This window comes from Balearica regulorum, chromosome 1 (assembly GCF_011004875.1).
Source record: "Balearica regulorum gibbericeps isolate bBalReg1 chromosome 1, bBalReg1.pri, whole genome shotgun sequence".
NCBI lineage: Eukaryota > Metazoa > Chordata > Aves > Gruiformes > Gruidae > Balearica > Balearica regulorum.
The window spans coordinates 123905895-123924540 of NC_046184.1; the positions used below are offsets into that span (position 1 = coordinate 123905895).

Genomic DNA, 18646 nt, shown 5'->3' on the forward strand with positions numbered 1-18646 from the left:
CTGTGTTTGGTGCCCCCAGGATGGGGTTTGCCCTCAGGGCTGCCAGGGCACGCTGCTGGCTCATACTGCGCTGCCGCCGACCAGCACCCCCAGATCCCTTTCTGCAGGGCTGCTCTCCAGCTACTCCTCTCCCCATTTACACTTGTTAGCAGTTCTCTGCTCATAAAAAGTGCCGTAAGGAAGTAACACATCATGATTTCCATGCGCTGCTGAGAAGTCGTGTTCTTCATTGTGTACCTCCACAGAAGCAATTCCGCAATACTGAACGATATCACAATTATCACACACTGGTGCTATTAAATAAGAGCTAACACTTTGACTTACCAATATTTTCAGACATCTAGCAGGACAGACTAGACTCCGTTTAATTAAATATATCCCCTGCCCTTCTCCCATCAAAAGCTGCAAGGAAAAAACGTGTTTGTATACACACACCAATGAACTTGAAAAAAAAGGTAGAAGGGATGTATGCCTTAACTATTTGGGCAGCCTGCAAAGCAGACCATCTCCTAAGGATTTAGCTATATTAAAATAGGTATTTTAGTAACATTACTGTGTAAAAACTGAAACGTAATTTCAAATACAACTGAGACTACTTTCCCCTCCCTGTGCTGAAGGAGCCTTGCTGAGCCCATCTTAGCCACGAGTCCTGCTTAGCTGTCACCTCAGTGCCCAGAGGAGAGCTGCCAGCTTTTCCACCAGCTGGGACCTAACCTGTATTTGAACCTAGCCCTACCCTTTCCACCTACTGTGCACTCTTGGGTTCAAGTTTTCCAGTTCAGCTCTCGGTTAACATGTCAGGACACCATACAAGAAGCCGTTCGCTGAGCGGCCATCCTGGCAGCTGCTGCCATGGAAAAACACCTCTTGTGTTCTCCCCCCGTCGCGCTGCACCAGCAGGATGCGGGAGTTGGCTGGGGAAACTGAACCACAGACCTCGGCTTTTGCCAGGCAGCGCTCAGGAACCCGCAGCGGTCATGCGACTGCATTTTCTGCTTAGTGGGAGTCTCCGAAGGGTGGGCTCCCTTCGAGCATGTTTTCCCCTGCTAAATAAAAGTGGGACAGAGACCAAACTCGGGCTTGCCGTGCTGACCTGCAGACCCTGCTGGCTACCAAGCTTCCCAGCTCTGTGCGGGACCGCAAGCTCTCCGTAAGCTGAATTTGCTCGGGGTGGGTACAGACATGTGTGGGTGTGAGTCAGTCAGGGCCATTTGTCCCAAGGGCCCAGGATGGGTCCTGTTCCTCTCACATAGCAGTGTAGGTGCCGTTCCTCATCATCACATCGCTCCATGCTGGATGCACAGACGTCACGTGTGTGTTTGGGGTAGCTCTGGATGCTCAATAATGTTAAATTCCTTTTGATTTCTATGGGCTGGAATTTACCTTGGGAGTGACTGCTGTGCTGGGTAGTGTGTTTTCTTTCATGGTATCTCACTAATCTCACAGGGCACGCTTTAGAAATAAGTTCATTGTTTTCTATGCTGCAGTTGGTCATAGTTGGTCATAGTCAACTTGAATTCATCTTAAATTTGAAAGCACACTCGTTGGGCCTGAAACCAGATTTCTAAGTTGCTTTACACGCCTCTGCATTTGTTTTGTTGCAGATGGGTGCTTTAAAAAAAAAAATTGCCTATGCAACCTCCTGTTCTTGCTCACTGCACAGTTTCACGCAGTATGGTACCATCCACATCCAACTCTTACTGAAGAATCAGCTGCTCAAATAGGGAAAGATTTAAGTCTGAAGGAATCAACCTTTTATTCAAACATGCTATTAACTAGCAAACAGCACATTCTGGGCATCCTGGAAGAGGATTATTCCAGTTTGTTTCATTTACTTCAGATGATATAACCTTGAAACATCAGTGGCGGTCACGGTCAGGTAGTGACGCTGGATGGAGTACGCAGCTGAAGCCCAAGGTCATCAGCCATGTGGGTTTTGTTGTGAGGGTTTACCTAGCTTGATCGCAGAAGAAAGGTGTTGGGCCAGATTGGTGGGACACGGCAGCACTCCTCCATCTTTTTAACTTTTACAACTGCCTCAGAGACAGACATACATCAGCAGAAAGTCACAGAGGTCATCTTGACCAGAGTATTCCTCAGAAATACTCCTCTTTACTGTACAGCCCTACATTGCGCAAGGTGTTTGCGGTCGGCAGTGCCAGTGCTGGGCACAGAGTGGTCGTGGCTCTGCAGTGGTACTGCTGCTGCTCTTCACCTTCTCCTTGGGGGGACTGGAGGCTGCAATGACCTGATGTGTTCTGCTGAAATGAGTTTCTTCTTCCTCCTGGCTGAAGGGGTTTGGGAAGGAGACCCGAGATTCACTGTGCACATTGCAGAAGGTGCCAGAGGTCTGACAGCTTGAACAGCTATTAAAAGAAAGTAAACCAAGGGGTTCTGCTTTGCATTTACCGAGAAATATAGGGCTGGGAGTGGCCGCCTCTGTCTCCAAACCCAGATCATTGCAGGAAAACACGCTGTGAAATGCTGTTTATAAACTTGGCGGGCTCCATGTTAAAGTTACATGCCTTTGCCTAAACTCACAAGTCTGCTCAGCATCCCCTGGGAAGGCTCTTGGAGATCGTCACTGCTCTGAGCTTGGCGGTGCGCTACAGAGATTATGTCAGCCACACACAGAAAGCTGTGAGCATCGGGTGATATTTGTAAGCGTCCAAGGAAAAAAAGACGCCCCTTTTCCATCTTCTGAGCTCCAGTCCCTTTGGCGGTCCAGGCCACAGTCAGGCAGCAGCTGTTCAGTTGTGATTTTGGAAGCATCTTGATCCATTCTCCTGCAAGAACAACAACAAAATTCACCCGGCCACAGGTCTCTTTGAAAGACCTAGCTTAAAGTTAGGGAGGAGTGGAGGGAGCTGGAAGGAGGACTGCAGCACAGGCTGCCCCAGGGGTGTTCTGCATCCTGGGGAGGACCCACCACAGGCTGGGTGGAGGGACTGTCCCTGGCTGCTTCCCTCCTTCCCCATGGCCACTCTCCCTGCCCCATGTGCTGGGACACCCTCCCTGCACCTGGGAGGGAGCAGGACGGTCTCTCTCTTGGGCTGGTGTTGCCTGTTTTGTTCTCCTCTTCGTGACCTCAGGTCATCGGGTTGGGTTGTCCATGCACAGGAGGAGGCAGATCCATGAGGTGGATTGCAAAAAGAGATGGGAGGGTGGTTGATGTCTGTGCAACTAAATGAAATAGAGCAGGAATTAATAAAGGAGAGACTTCAAGAGATCTAGAAGAGCAGGAGAGGCTGTCTGAGAAGGTACTTCAACCCTCCTCACGGAACTCAGTTTATCATTGTAGAGAGGTTAGTTTTAGGAAAGCAGCAGCAGCTCACTCTGTAGGATTCCTTGTTTGACCTTAAACAAAGCATTTGCTGATGAAGGCCTGCACAAGCAAAGGCAGATTTTTAGGCTGCCATGTGACAAACTTGGAGTCCCTCCAAAAGGTACCAGAAATGTTCTCCACCTTCTCGCAACTCTCTTGTTGGCAATTTTGCAGGGAAGGCCCCGTGCATTCGCCTTTGCCTCTCTCGTTGGCGTTTGTGAGCTGCTCTCTCGATCCTTGGTGGAGTTCTACAGCGCCCTCAGACACTTCTTACCTGCCTCTGCCAGCGGCAGGGCTCCTCAGTTAACCAAACTAACAAAAAAAAAATTCCAAAAAAGGAATTTTAAAAAGAATTTATTTTTCTCTGCGGTTTTTTTCACATCCCACAGCTTCTTGGAGCTTTTTGGTTTACAGTCAAGATTTTGCATGCACCACGCTATGACCCTGGAGGACTTAAGTTATCAAAGCTTATACAAAGAAATGGCTAAAAAAAAAATAAAGCCAACCTGTCATTATCAGGTTTTGCAGCAAATGCAATTGTTTGAAAACCTATTTATGTCTGCATAGCTTGATTTAACACTACAAGGAAATTTTAAGACATTTAAAGTTTTAAACATTTAATAAGTTTTAAATTGAACTAGTACAGAATTAATTATGCAAAATCTAATTCCAGTGGAGATAGCTGAGATGGGAGTACTGGGTTTTGGGGTTGGATTTTGTTGTTTGGGGTTTTTTTCAATGTGACCATCATTGTGGTTTTGCAAATCTGAATATAGCAACTTTGTGCTAATCAACAACGATGAACAGAAAGTGAGGCTGACCAGCCTGTGTCATTGGTTTGCTTCAGTGCTTTTCATACCTTCGTTTTTAAGGAAAGGCATCAAAATCTTACTATGATTTTCTTTGATTTTCCAAATTTTGCTCCCCGTTGGAGTTGCACAGCCATTTAAATAAATGAATAAGTAACAGTAACCCCCTCCATCCCATCCCAAATCTTTGCCAGGGTGCCCCACATGCTAAAACACTCCGGATTAGCCTGGTTCAGGGGTTGGCAGAGCACAGGTTAAAGCTGACGAAAGGAAGATCATGCAAGCTGTGCAGGAACAGGCCAGCCCCAGAGAATTAATTGACATCAGAATTAATTGACGTCATTCTCTTGAGCGAGAGATGTCCTGAGGAGCTTCTGGCTGGCACCTGCAGGAGCGCACCAGAGGAGACCTTTCTCAGCAAGAACAGGTCTGAACTTGGGACGGCACGGAGTCTTTTTGAACTCCATAAATATTTTGACTGTGGGAAAGACTGGGTTTTTTTTTCTTTTTTAAATAAAAAATGTGACTTTGAACCCAAGTAGAAAGGAAGATGTGTTTAACCCTTTAGTTTCCAGCTGTGGGAGGATGCTTAACATACATCTACACACTCTATTTTTACTTTAGCTGAACCCACCTGCGGGACCTCGCAGCATTGTCCCAGATTTGTCTGTGTTTGACTGCTTTGATAATGTTTTGCACAGAGAAATCGGGTCTTTTTTTTTTTATTTATTTCCCCTGTACCACCTCTATTTCACTCTTGCACCTTGAAGTCTTTGGGCAGAAGCTGACGCGGGAGCCTTAGGAACAAAAAGCAAATAATAGCCGGGGTTCAGTTGTGAACCGCTGCCCACATATTGGTAATTTCTGACCTTTGATTTTGGATATGCACTTACAAAAACTGTGCTGTCAGAACCCCGTTTTCCTGCTCTAAGTAAGACTCTGGTTTTGGCAGTCTCTGCTATTGCCTGGCTAACAGCTTCCTCCAGCCCTCCTCCCTGCATAGCTCCTGGTTGTTTTCCTCCATAGATCAGGAGGTAAAGCTTTTAGCAAATGTGGCATTTCCTCCTCCTCCACTCTTCTGTTGTCACAGATGATTTGATAGGATGAATCTAATTTTACCTTTAGCAAGCAGGGTGTTCTTTGTTGGTTTTTGTTGGTTTTTTTTTTTCCCTTGATGTTGTTGTTTTAAACAGCAATTCTTGTAATGACAGTGGAAATGTTCTTTTAAATGAAGTGTTGATTTTTCTGGGGAAAAACATCCTCCAGACTAGCTTTCTCTGGTTCCACATATTTTTCCTAAAATTCGTAGTAGGTTTTCAATTTATATGAGTACTTTCAACCTCATGGCTACTTGGGACATACCTGGATCCATCCAGCTCTGATGGGCTGAGAAACACGTGGATCTTTCACGCCATGTCCTGCATCTTACCCAGCCTCCGCTTTCCAACAGCGTACGGTAAAATGCCAACTCTTCAGATGGAAACATCCCAGCCTGAGAGGTTTTCAACACTGGGAGGTGTTAAAACACGCTGCCATCACCATAACCTGTAACACCATATCAGGTCTTTCCTGTAGCTTGGTCTTTTCTAGGTCCCAACTCTGATTCGTAGCTTATGCTTTTAGAGTAGTTTTTAACCACTGATGGTTTTTTTGCAGTTTGTGGGAGAGTCTGAGATCAGAAATGTTTGTTTCTGGCTAGAGAACACACAGTTTCTCATTAGACATCAGATATCAGGAAAATGAGGCACTTTAGGTAGTAATACTTTGTTCCATCAGAGTATTTTTGGCTATTCGTGCTACTCCAACACTTGCAAGAGATGCAGATTATAAAGAATGTTTTGAAGGACAGGACTGCAGAGGCTACCATGCTTTGAAAAATAGAAACATGACCAAAACCAAATTTTAACAGAGACTGGAGAAGAGCTTGAAGAGGAAAAAAACAAAGGTAAGAGTGTAAAAAAATATCTATTTTCTAGCTAAGGTTATGATGTTGCACATTACAGGGAAATTCATAAAGGAATTTGGCAGGCAACAGGATTTAAAGACTTAAGCTTTTCAGATTATTTTTTTTTTTTTCCCTCTGCCTAATAATTTAGGCTCCAGTAACTGACTACTCCTACACAGCGCTGGAAATGAGAGCACCCGGGACTTGCTTTACCACTGCCAACAGCCTGAATATTTCAGCAGCTGTGGAATTTGTTAAGAATCGGGTCTGTGGTGTGGAAGTGGCCGAACATGGGGTGGAAAGAAGAAATAAACGTGATTCCTATGTGGTTGAACTCCTGGGAACCTCTGGGATAACAGGAAAAAAAGAAAAGAAAAAAAATAAACAAAGAAAAGAATGCAAAGGGGGAACTGAAATGCAGAACTGTTGTTTGCGATGTTTGAATCTAGACCGTTCGTCCAAGAGGAGGAAGCCAGTCTCATGACTATGATCACGACTGCTATTGCGACATGTCAGAGGCGGCTTTCCCCAGCGAGGATGGAGCGGTTTGCCCAGTATGTATCTCCTCGCTGAGGGCACAGGAGGCTCCAGCTCTGCCCTGAGGTGGCAGGGAAGACGGACTTGGAGGGAGCGCTGAAACGACTTTCTAAAGTTTCAGGCTTTCCCCTGCCATTTGGATGAGTTGCTCCTTGGCGGGGCAGTGGGGAAGCTTGAGGAGGCAGCAGCGGGCTGGGGGCTGCCCGTGCCCAGCAGCGTGGGGACGCTGCGGGCACCTTGCACCCTTGGGGTCCCTAAAACTCAAGGAAGAGGAGGGAGGGGGCTCGCAACCAGAAGCTTGGCACACGTCATGCGGCATCGGCGGCTGCCTGCGGGAGATAGCATTTCTATCAGTTCTGTGCCTGGCCCCCAGGACTCCCTCCGCATCCCCTTTAGTACCGACTCTTGTGTTCCCTCAGATAAAAAGCAGTAGTTAGGGGACAATGGCCAAATCAGTGACCGCTGTGCTGCAGGCTGACAGAGGCCGTTATGCTCTGACTCTACCCTCTCTGCCCCAACACGCTTATTTCCCCGTTTTGCTTGTGGTTATTTTTGGTACTGTTATTTTGTTTTTCACCAGATGTAACACACATCAAAGGCAGTTTCTGGGACTCAGCATCACCTTCAGGATGTTACCAGTTGGGCACAGTTTTCCTGCAGATGTTTTTACCCGCCATCTTTTTAGGTGGATGTATTCCACTATCAGCCTTCTGAGTTCATAAATCCTCATTTTTACAAAATATTGAGCATACTTTTTTTTAAATCTCCTTTAAAATATGGAAAGACTGTAAAAAACATTTCCACTTTTTAATAAAAGTAATGGTTTTGATAGGGAGAGAAAACCTCGTCTTGCAACATTTCATTTATAAAGATCAATATAATTGTGTGTGTGTGTGTGCATGCGCACACATGTGCCCAAGAGATCAAGACCAACTCATATGCAGAGAGCGCTCACTATAGTTTTTGCATGTTCCAGGTGTACCCCCTCACCCCACCCACTTCCCTGCGTGACTGACAGATGACTGCACTTCCTTTTTCCTGCACATTTTCCTTCCAGGTTACCCAGAACTACTCTGACTGTTTGGGTGCCACCGGGCTCCCCTTGGAAGACAGACCATATCCAGCAGTGAAATGGAGCCTCTCTGCTCCCGAGGATGTACGGCATGATGTAGGGCACAGCTCCCTGAGGATTTCCAGAGGGCAGAGCCACACATTCACCAGTGGGGCTTAGGTCATACTAACTCACTCACCTGTTTGCAAAGCCAATGGCTTTCTCGGGGTCGGCTGCCTCAGTTAGAGGTGGCCATGGAGTCTACCTGCCTCCTCTTGCTCCGCCAACTAGCTGAAACATTGGCTATAGGTCACTTGAAAATAATTGGTACAGCTGTTCTATGTATTTTTTCCTTATTGGTTTTTTTTTTTCTGCAGCAGAGACTAAGAATGACAGAAATACATTCTTAGGAGTCAAGAGCTGTCTGATGACTTAAAGGCTTTTTTCTTTCCGAGCTGATGCTGTACGTTAGTCAAGATTATGATTGATGACCTACTGTAGGATGTAGTTAGAGCTCGCGTTTAGCTCTGCTCTGTTCCAAATGCTGTAATTGATTACACGGGTATTGCGACAGACTTTTTTTTTTTATCGATTCCTTGGGTACTTTGACCATGACATTTTAAGGAAGTACTTCGAACAAGGGGGTTGATCAGGTCAGTAGGTAGGCAGCACCGAAGTCTTTCAAGTCAGTGACCTTACAGTGTTGGCTATAAGCTCCCAGCTGAATTACTATGAATTTATCCAAACCATAACTGCTTCTATCCCTGTTGCCTAATGAAAACCATATGCTCATTGGATTAAGGACATGTAAATTTGTCATCATAAATTCAGGCACTGGAGCATAATTAAAGTAGAATTTGACTGTCTTTATAAAACCATTTGATGCAACCACAAATCTTGTTTCCCTTACGAAGCATTCTAAATATTCTAAATATTTAGAGTATGTGCATTCATGCCAAGAATTTGGGGATGTTGGGTGACATCGATGGCATTACTAAATTTGATTGCCAGAGTCCTTTAGCGTGAAGCTGTTCTACGGCAACAGAGGAACCTCTTTAATCTCTGAAAACACACTGGGGAGGCAAGTCCCTGTTTAAGAACGGGATTTATAGTCTGACCGCTGTCCTCAACCACTCTTGAGTACAGATGCAGTTTAGCATGCCTTTTTGACCTATTCTAGAAAAAAATTCCTGATAATTTTGCTTATAGGCATCTATGAGAATCTCCTCAGTTTCAGAGCACTGCCTATCCCTGCCTGGTTTTGGATAGCCTTTCAGCAGCCCATCTCCTGCCTGTCATCGACAGACACCATCTGTAGTGATTGATTTTCCAGTGGTTCAGGGAGGAGAGTGCACTGGAGCAGGCTATGTGGATGCGCGGCTTCCTGCCATCAGTCAGTTTCTGGTCTGTTTGAAAGGAATATGGTCACCTGGGCTTTCTGTACCCCGTCTCTCATGACTGGTCAGGCAGGACACGTGTTACACAAGTCTAAGTAGAAAAAACTGCACAGAGATTTCACAGTGGCTCACAAGTCTCTGAGAAGTATGGGAAGTGGTGTACTATCTGCTAGTGCTCCGCTGACTACAGGAGAAAAAAAAGAACACAAGGTGAGGGACCCAAGTTTGTCACTCGGAGCAGGAGATTGCAGTCATTTACAGCAAAACCAAAGACTTGCCCAAGGCATAGTCCCAGTTCAGAGACCCACTGTGGTCTGTGGTTGCAAGCAGTGCCTGGAGAGGGTTTGGTGGCAGCAGTGGCAGTGTCTGTGCTAGCTCTGCACAAAGGGAGTTCCTGGAGTCTGCTCTCCGATCCAGTGACCCACCACATACCAGCCACGCTCCTCCAGGGATATGGCTTTTGCGTACACTGGCTATAGCTGTCACTCACTTCTCTTCCATCCTCCACAGCCCAAGCTGCAGAAGCCCTTTGTAGTTTAGTGCCCTGCAAGCAGCTGTAGTACCTCCATAGCAACACCTTGCACTGTTGGCAGGACAGGGCAGGAAATAAACTTCTGGGTTCCCCATTTATTCATTTCTTTTGTTCTGCCCGATTTGAAATCCTATAGTTCCACTTCCATCTTCCTTGATCTGCCTCCTTTTCTGTCCTACAATACTCGTGTGGATCCCCTCTCCCCCCTCTACAATGATGACAATTCTTAAGAATATAGTTTAGGGCCTGCAGAAGAGAAAATAATAATAAATAAAAAAACCAAACAGCATAGTCTTCAACCCTAGCTTAAGCAAAAAATTTAATTTTTTTCTAGAGAACATTTGTGAATTTTAGCTCAAAGCTAAAACTCACTTCACCATAGCCAAAAACCAGTGATAGTAATAGGATTCTAAAGGTCATTGTTATTGTGGGGGTTTTATTTTGTTTTGAGACAGATGCTTATTTCCTTATGCTAGAGTCTGGCAGTGTCCTTGTTGTCTCCATTAAGGCTGACTTACAAATCCCAGCAATCATTTGCAAGGTTGATCAACATTTGCATTTCAACATGGTTTCTTAATTTCCACTTCTTTTTTTTTTCTTTTTTTTTAAAGACTTGAACATAGCATTTACACATTTCAGATCTGCTTTAGGCTTCCCTTGCCTGTGTCGCAACAGCAGTGTGTTGGCTGGAAGAACTTTGAAAGTTGCCGTACCTGCCACAGAGAAGCCTGTAAAGTTGAGGCATATGCAAAGCGTAGATTATACCTCCCTTCTGCCAAGTTTAGACTTTGGGAGATTATCTAGAAAAAGCAGCATATTGACTCTTAAAAGAACCCTTTATTTTATGGCTTTGACATGGTTTAGCCCCAGCCGGTAGCTAAGTGCCACGCGCCGCTCGCTCACCCCTCTCCCAGCGGGATGGGGAGGAGAACGGAAAAAACACCGGCAAAGCCTCAAGGGTTGGGATAAGGGCAGTTTACTGGGACAGCGAGGGAGAGGGAAACAATCAACAACAGTGCTGATAACAGATGTTCCCAATGGGTGATAACAGAGAACGATTTACCGATCCAACGACCGACCAGACGCTCGACCCGTCCCGGAGCCACACCAACACGCCGAACCCGCCCCTGCCTGACTAGCCCCCTTTTATGGTGAGCATGATGTCACATGGTATGGAATAGCCCCCGGCCAGCTTGGCTCACCTGTCCTGGCTCCTTGGGAAATTAACTCTATCCTTGCCAGAACCAGGACATTATCCACCCCTTATTCCATACCACCTACGTCACGCCCAGATTATTTTACAGAACTCATTGCCTTACTCTATGGGCTATCGCTCTAAAATGTCTGTCGAGTTCATTTAGTCCATGGTTTTGGGTTCCACCTGCCATTACAGTCTCTCAGAGCAGGAGCAATGGTGCGTGCTGCTGGATTGTTGCACGCTGCATCCGGAGTCTTCACAGCCGGTGTATCTGGTATGGTCCATGCTCGCAGTCTGGATGCCAAAGATGTGATTTTTCGATGAAGTTTCTGGGCACCAGTTGAAGTCAGTTCTAGTTCCATCATCGTGGCACTTTGTTCAGTTTCAAAGTCCATCCTTCATTAGTTTTGGGTGATTCTTATGGTCATACCATTGATACAGTATATCGCTATTAATATCATGCAATTTAATTTATTGGCTATTTTCACCCAAAATCAAATCCCCTTGGGGTACACACTGGACTTCCCCATCTTTTCTCATCACCCACCAAGTGCACCCTGGTCCCTGAGCAAAAGCAATCCCGCAGATGGGCTTGCCTTTGCCTGAAGCAGGGATAACCCAAACTGTGTTACCCAACATATTTTTCACTACAGGAACTTTATCCCCTTCTACTGGGCGAGGGAATTTTGACTGGGCAGGGCCAGCTCGATTGGCAGATCCCCGAGTGTTAACTAACCAGGTGGCCTTTGCTAAATGCATATCCCAGTGTTTGAGGGTCCCACCACCCATTGCCCTCAGGGTGGCTTTTAGCAGCCCATTGCACCTTTCAACTTTCCCAGAGGCTGGCGCATGATAGGGGATGTGATACACCCACTCAATACCATGCTCTTTGGCCCAGGTGTCTATGAGGTTGTTCCGAAAATGAGTCCCATTGTCTGACTCAATTCTCTCTGGGGTGTCATGTCGCCACAGGACTTGCTTTTCAAGACCCAGAATAGTGTTCCGGGCAGTGGCATGGGGCACAGGATATGTTTCCAGCCACCCAGTGGTTGCTTCCACCATTGTAAGAACGTAACGCTTGCCTTGGCGGGTTTGTGGGAGCGTGATGTAGTCGATTTGCTGTGCTTCCCCATATTTATATTTCAACCATCAGCCTCCATACCACAGAGGCTTTACCCGCTTGGCTTGCTTGATTGCAGCGCATGTTTCACATTGATGGATGACCTGTGAGATGGCGTCCATGCTCAAGTCCACCCCTCGATCACGGGCCCATCTATATGTCACATCTCTTCCTTGATGACCTGAAGTGTCACGGGCCCACCGAGCTAGAAATAATTCACCCTTACGCTGCCAGTCCAAATCCACCTGAGCCACTTCAACCTTGGCAGCCTGATCTACCTGCTGGTTGTTCTGATGTTCCTCAGTGGCCCAACTCTTGGGTACGTGGGCATCTACATGACGTACCTTTACAACCAGCTTCTCTAGCTGGGCAGCAATATCTTGCCCCAGTGGGGCAGCCCAGATGGGTTTGCCTCTATGCTGCCAGTTGCTCCGCTTCCACTGCTGTAACCACCCCCACAGGGCATTGGCCACCATCCATGAGTCAATGTAGAGGTACAGCGTTGGCCACTTTTCTCTTTCAGCAATATCTAAAGCCAGCTGGATGGCTTTCACCTCTGCAAACTGGCTCGATTCACCTTCTTCTGCAGCTTCTGCAACTCGCCATGTAGGACTCCATACAGCGGCCTTCCACCTTCGACGCTTTCCCACGATGCGACAGGACCCATCAGTGAAGAGGGCATATGGTTTCTCATCTTCTGTTAGTTTATTATACGGTGGGGCTTCTTCAGCACCTGTCACCTCCTCCTCTGGCGACATTCTGAAATCTTTCCCTTCTGGCCAGTCTGTGATCACTTCCAGAATCCCTGGATGACTGGGGCTTCCTATTCTAGCCCGTTGTGTGATCAGCGCAACCCACTTACTCCACATAGCATCGGTTGCGTGATGTGTAGAAGGAGCCCTCTCTTTGAACATCCAACCCAGCACTGGGAGTCGGGGTGCCAAGAGGAGCTGTGCTTCAGTGCCAATCACCTCTGAAGCAGCTCGAACCCCTTCGTAGGCTGCCAATATCTCCTTTTCCGTTGGAGTGTAGCAGGCCTCGGATCCTCTATATCCCCGGCTCCAAAACCCCAGGGGTCGACCTCGAGTCTCCCCTGGTGCTTTCTGCCAGAGACTCCAGGTAGGGCCATTCTCCCTGGCTGCGGTGTACAGCACGTTTTTTACATCTGGTCCTGCCCGGACTGGCCCAAGAGCTACGGCATGAACTATTTCTCGTTTAACTTGTTCAAAAGCTTGTCGTTGCTCAGGGCCCCATTTGAAATCATTCTTCTTCCGGGTTACATGGTAGAGAGGGCTTACTATCAAACTGTAATTCGGAATGTGCATTCGCCAGAAACCCACAACGCCTAAGAAGGCCTGTGTCTCCTTTTTGTTGGTTGGTGGGGACATGGCTGCTATTTTGTTGATAATATCCATAGGGATTTGACGCCACCCATCATGCCACCTTATTCCTAAAAATTGGATTTCCTGCGCAGGGCCCTTCACCTTACTTTGTTTTATGGCAAAGGCAGCCTGCAGCAGGATTTGGATTATTTTCTTCCCTTTCTCAGAAACTTCCTCTGCTGAGTTGCCCCATACAATGATGTCATCAATGTATTGCAGGTGCTCTGGGGCTTCACCCTTTTCCAGTGCAGTCTGGATCAGTCCATGGCAGATGGTGGGGCTGTGTTTCCACCCCTGGGGCAGTCGATTCCAGGTGTACTGGACGCCCCTCCAAGTGAAGGCAAACTGTGGCCTGCACTCTGCTGCCAAAGGGATCAAGAGAAATTGCATTAGCAATATCAATTGTGGCATACCATTTGGCTGCCTTTGACTCCAGTTCATATTGAAGTTCCAGCATGTCCAGCACGGCAGCACTCATCCGCGGTGTGACTTCATTCAGGCCACGATAGTCTACCGTCAGCCTCCACTCGCCATTGGACTTCCGCACTGGCCATATGGGACTGTTAAAGGGTGAGCGGGTTCTGCTGATCACTCCCTGACCCTCCAGCTGACGAATTAACTCGTGGATGGGAACCAGGGAGTCTCGGTTGGTGCGGTATTGCCGCCGGTGCACAGTTGTAGTAGCAATCGGCACTTGTTGCTCTTCAACCCTCAGCAACCCTACAACAGAAGGGTCCTCCGAGAGACCGGGCAAACTAGACAATGGTTCAATTTCCTCCGCTTCCAAGGCAGCTATTCCAAAAGCCCACCTGTAACCTTTTGGGTCTTTGAAATACCCTTTCCAGAGGTAGTCTATGCCCAGGATGCACGGATCCTCTGGCCCAGTCACAATGGGGTGCTTTTGCCACTCATTCCCAGTTAGACTTACTTCAGCCTCCAACAGAGTCAACTGTTGGGATCCCCCTGTCACACCAGAAATAGGTATTGGTTCCACCCCTTCATAGTTCGACGGCATTAGGGTACACTGTGCACCCGTGTCCACTAGGGCCTTGTACTCTTGTGGGTTCGATGTGCCAGGCCATCGGATCCACACAGTCCAATAAACCCTATTGTCCCTTTCCTCCACCTGGCTGGAGGCAGGGCCCCTCTAATCCTGCTCGTCATAGTCACTACTCACCTCTTGCAAAAAGGACTTAGAAGTCCCTTCAAGAGGATCAGAAGTGCGATCTGGCCTTTCACTTGGTCTGGGGGGCTGCCCGGTGGAAACTGGAGCAGCATTCTTTCTGGAAGAGTCCCTTTTTACAGCTGTCTTGCCTTGTAGCTCATGTACGCGTGCCCGCAGGGTTGAGGTGGGCTTCCCATCCCATTTCCTCATGTCTTCTCCGTGGTCACGCAGGAAAAACCACAGGATACCTCGTGGTGTGTATGCTCTATATCCCCTCTCTGGAGCAGAAAAACGCTTACTCCTAACAGCTGAAATGCGGGTCTGTACAGGTGGGGAGTAAGATATATCCTCTTTGAGTTGCTGGACGTCCTGAGACAGTTTCTCCACAGCCGAGACTAGGGAGGAAGAAAGGCTCTCTTCATACTGCCGGAGTCGGCCAGCCACTTCGTCCACCGTGGGTGCCTCTTCACTCTTCCAGTCAATTACTGCCAGTGAGTTGGCGTATGATGATGGTGCACTTCGCACAAATTTTCACCACATGGGTTGGGTACAGTGGACTTCAACGGGGTCTGTGGGCAACTGTGCATTGTCTGGATCATAATAAACTATCTCCCGCACAGCTAATTCCCTCAGATATTGAATACCTCTCTCCATAGTGGTCCACTTGCCTGGCCGACATACGACATCTTCACTGAAAGGATACCTTTCCCTCACACTTGACAGGAGTCGCCTCCAGAGGCTAAGGGCCTGTGCCTTCTTCCCAATTGCTTTGTCAATGCCCCCTTCCCTAGACAAGGATCCTAGCTGCTTGGCCTCCCTGCCCTCCAGTTCCAGGCTACTGGCCCCGTTATCCCAGCAGCGGAGCAGCCAGGTAATAATGTGCTCCCCTGGAAGGCGGCTGAAATCTTTCTGCATATCTCACAGCTCACTCAGGGACAGGGATCGAGTGATCGTTTCTGGTTCTGGCTCTTCTTCTTGTTCTCGTGATGGCCCTGGTTCATCACCATCTTTCACTAAGCGAACCGATTTCCTTGTGTATTTCTTTTTGTGTATAGGGGCAACTGATGCTGGCGTGGGTTGATCTTTTGGCTCGACTACAGTGCCTGTTGTGGGGGTTTGGGTAGCTGCAGTGCCTGTTGTGGGGGCCTGGGCAGCTGCAGTGCCTGTGGGTCTGCTCTCTCCCTCTGGATGGTGCTGTCTACTATCAAGCAGTGTTTGATAGATTGTGGCCAGGGCCCAGCACAGCGCAGTAAGTTGTGTCTCCTTAGAATCCCCACAGCATTTTCCTTTCAAATATTCTACCATTTTATCAGGGTCTTGCAATTGTTCAGGAGTGAAGCTCCAAACCATTGGGGGTGAAAAGGTCTCTAGATACCCACCCATACTCTCCCACATGCCATGCCAGCCCTGACCACTCAGCCTTGGGGAACATCCCTGGGTGGTACTCTTGAAAAGATTTTTGCTAACCCTGAACAGGAGTGGGAAAGCATTCAGGAGACCTAGCAATAGGAATATACTGGCATGAACATTCCAAGGGTATTCAAAATACTCAAAAATTGTTGTAACCAACTAAAAGGGAAAAGAGGAGGTGAAAGAGTGGGAGAAGGTATCCCCCCCCCCATCTTCCCCATAGATTGGGTCCAATTATTAATCAATTCTGAAAGATATTGACCGAGGTACGGGCCTGACCGAAATGCTACATACACATACCAGCTCAGACCCATGACTGTCGATGATATCTTATCATAAGTCATTATCACACAATACAACGACATGAGAACACGAACCCCTCTCCCAGAGGTGATAAACAGCACTGCAGGGATTGCATAGAGTAAACACGGGTTTACAAACCAGAGCCATGTAACCAAACAGAACACCATTATGACCAGTGACTGTTTCAATAACATTATAAATGCTTAGAACAACTTTGTTTTAACACACTTGGGTCAGACTTGTCGTTATCACAACCTCTCGAGCCCCACGTTGGGCGCCAAAAAGGACTGACGTCGTTTAGCCCCAGCCGGTAGCTGAGTGCCACGCGCCGCTCGCTCACTCCTCCCCCGGCGGGATGGGGAGGAGAACGGAAAAACACCGGCAAAGCCTCGAGGGTTGGGATAAGGGCAGTTTACTGGGACAGCAAGGGACAGGGAAACAATCAACAACAGTGCTGATGATAACAGATGTTCCCAATGGGTGATAACAGAGAACGATTTACCGATCCAACGACCGACCAGACGCTCGACCCGTCCCGGAGCCACACCAACACGCCGAACCCGCCCCTGCCTGACTAGCCCCCTTTTATGGTGAGCATGACGTCACATGGTATGGAATAGCCCCCGGCCAGCTTGGCTCACCTGTCCTGGCTCCTTGGGAAATTAACTCTATCCTTGCCAGAACCAGGACAGGCTTGTTTTCTCTTTTCAAATTAAGTATCAAAAGCAATGCTCAGGCTTTAATTCTGACTCTAAATTCTCTCCTTTTCACCAATGTCAGCACTTCATGAGAACAGATACCTGGGCTCTAGATACTCCCCAATCCAAATACTGGACAATATATGACTAAGCTCTGAAGCACACCAAATCAAATACATCTCATTCTTTTTGCCAAGGCCAAGCTCCCCAAGTAAAAATCTCTCTTTGGTGACTAGATCACCAGTTCCTGCAGCAGTTACATCCTAAATGCTACAGACAGCGCTGCATCAAGCCCTTCCCAGCTGTAAGTTGCTTGCTGCTGAATACTGCATAGTGACTCTCCTGCCCTTCTCACTTCAAGCAGACAGGATCCCAATACAGGCTGTATTTTCCTTACATCCCCTCTTTCACTTGGCCTCACAAAAGCGTACACAAAACCTATGATTTCTGCCATATCACATACCTTTTTTATTTTTTTACAATTTATATTCTTGGGATGATTCAATTTACAGAAAGTTATCAATAGCAGGTCTAATGGTGTTGACAGCACTTTCATTCTAATTACCTGAATACTAAGTACAGAAAGGGTATTCCTGGCTCAGGGATCAGTATGGTAATTGCCTGTTTGATTAGCAGTTAAGGACCAACATTGTTGTACAATATAACGTGTCTTGCTCGCCTAGCCCAAACTAAAGCACAGCGGCTTTAGAGTGGTTCAAGAAGTAGCTTGCGCTGTACAAAGTAACAGGTATTTAAGAAATAGCGCACATTAGAGTGCTCAAAAGCACCTTCAGTATCAGCTGGGGGCCTACAGCCATGAGAATGAACAAATGTGGTACTAACACCAGAAGTGAGAATTCAAATATGCCCTTCAAAAGTAGTCTAAGACTAGCTTTAAAAAGTAAAATTAGAGCCTGCAGCAGCAGCAAGCAGCTGGAACAGAGCTGACAGGATGGCCATCTCAAGGACAGGTCCTGCATTTAAACAAACTCTATACTGCCAGGTTCAGACATTACAATATAGCTACCTAGGTATACCTCGCATGTGACATTAAAGACTTATAATTAATTATACAGTCACTTTAAACAACTAGCTCCTGTAAAACTATGCACCAGTGTCTGAAGTGGACTATTTATCTGATTAAATCCCTGTATTAAGTAAACTAGGAATGCATTAATTCAACATAGACCAGTAAAAAGCTCAAGTTGAAGTAAATCTTCACCAAAAAGTCTATAGCATGACTAATTTTCAGGCAATCAACACTTCACTTTGTTTAAAAAAAAGAACCCACAGCCCAGACAGCCTAATCTTGCAAAAGCATTGGGAGTCCTAGTACTAGACAGAAGATGTGCAACATGTTTTAATCCTTTTCTTACCTCCTTAAAAAGCCTTGCTGAAACACACTCTACAAAGCTGCAGTCTGAGTAACTTATTGCTGATAAAGCAGGTGAAAGAGGAGATCAAACTTTCTGATACTATAGCACTTGGCCTATCACCATATAGTGTATTTCTAGCCCAGAGATACTGTTCTTCCATGTGACAGAACCTCTCCAAGAGGTTCTTCAGAAAAAGTCTGTCACAACAATGCTTCCCATTTACTTTAAATGAATTACGACAGCTTTATTCTTGTGTCAGAGCTGAGCTCCTCATTTCTAATAGTACATAGGGTCACCTTAGCACATTTTGCAATCACTGTACATTGTACCAAAGATGTTGCAACTGACCAGAAAGTGCATACAAGTCTCAGAAATGGAGCTTAAGCATCTCCTTAAGG

At 46.9% G+C, this 18646-nt stretch overlaps 1 long non-coding RNA gene across 1 annotated transcript; it reads right to left on the bottom strand.

Annotated features, from left to right (window-relative positions):
- Window positions 1-1731: 1731 nt before the first annotated feature.
- LOC142604841 (uncharacterized) lies at window positions 1732-4931 on the bottom strand. The gene is made up of 3 exons (XR_012838686.1): window positions 4769-4931; window positions 3022-3183; window positions 1732-2786 (listed from the first exon to the last, which is right to left on the bottom strand). It is a non-coding gene; the product is annotated as an uncharacterized LOC142604841 (long non-coding RNA).
- Between the last annotated feature and the right edge of the window lie 13715 nt (window positions 4932-18646).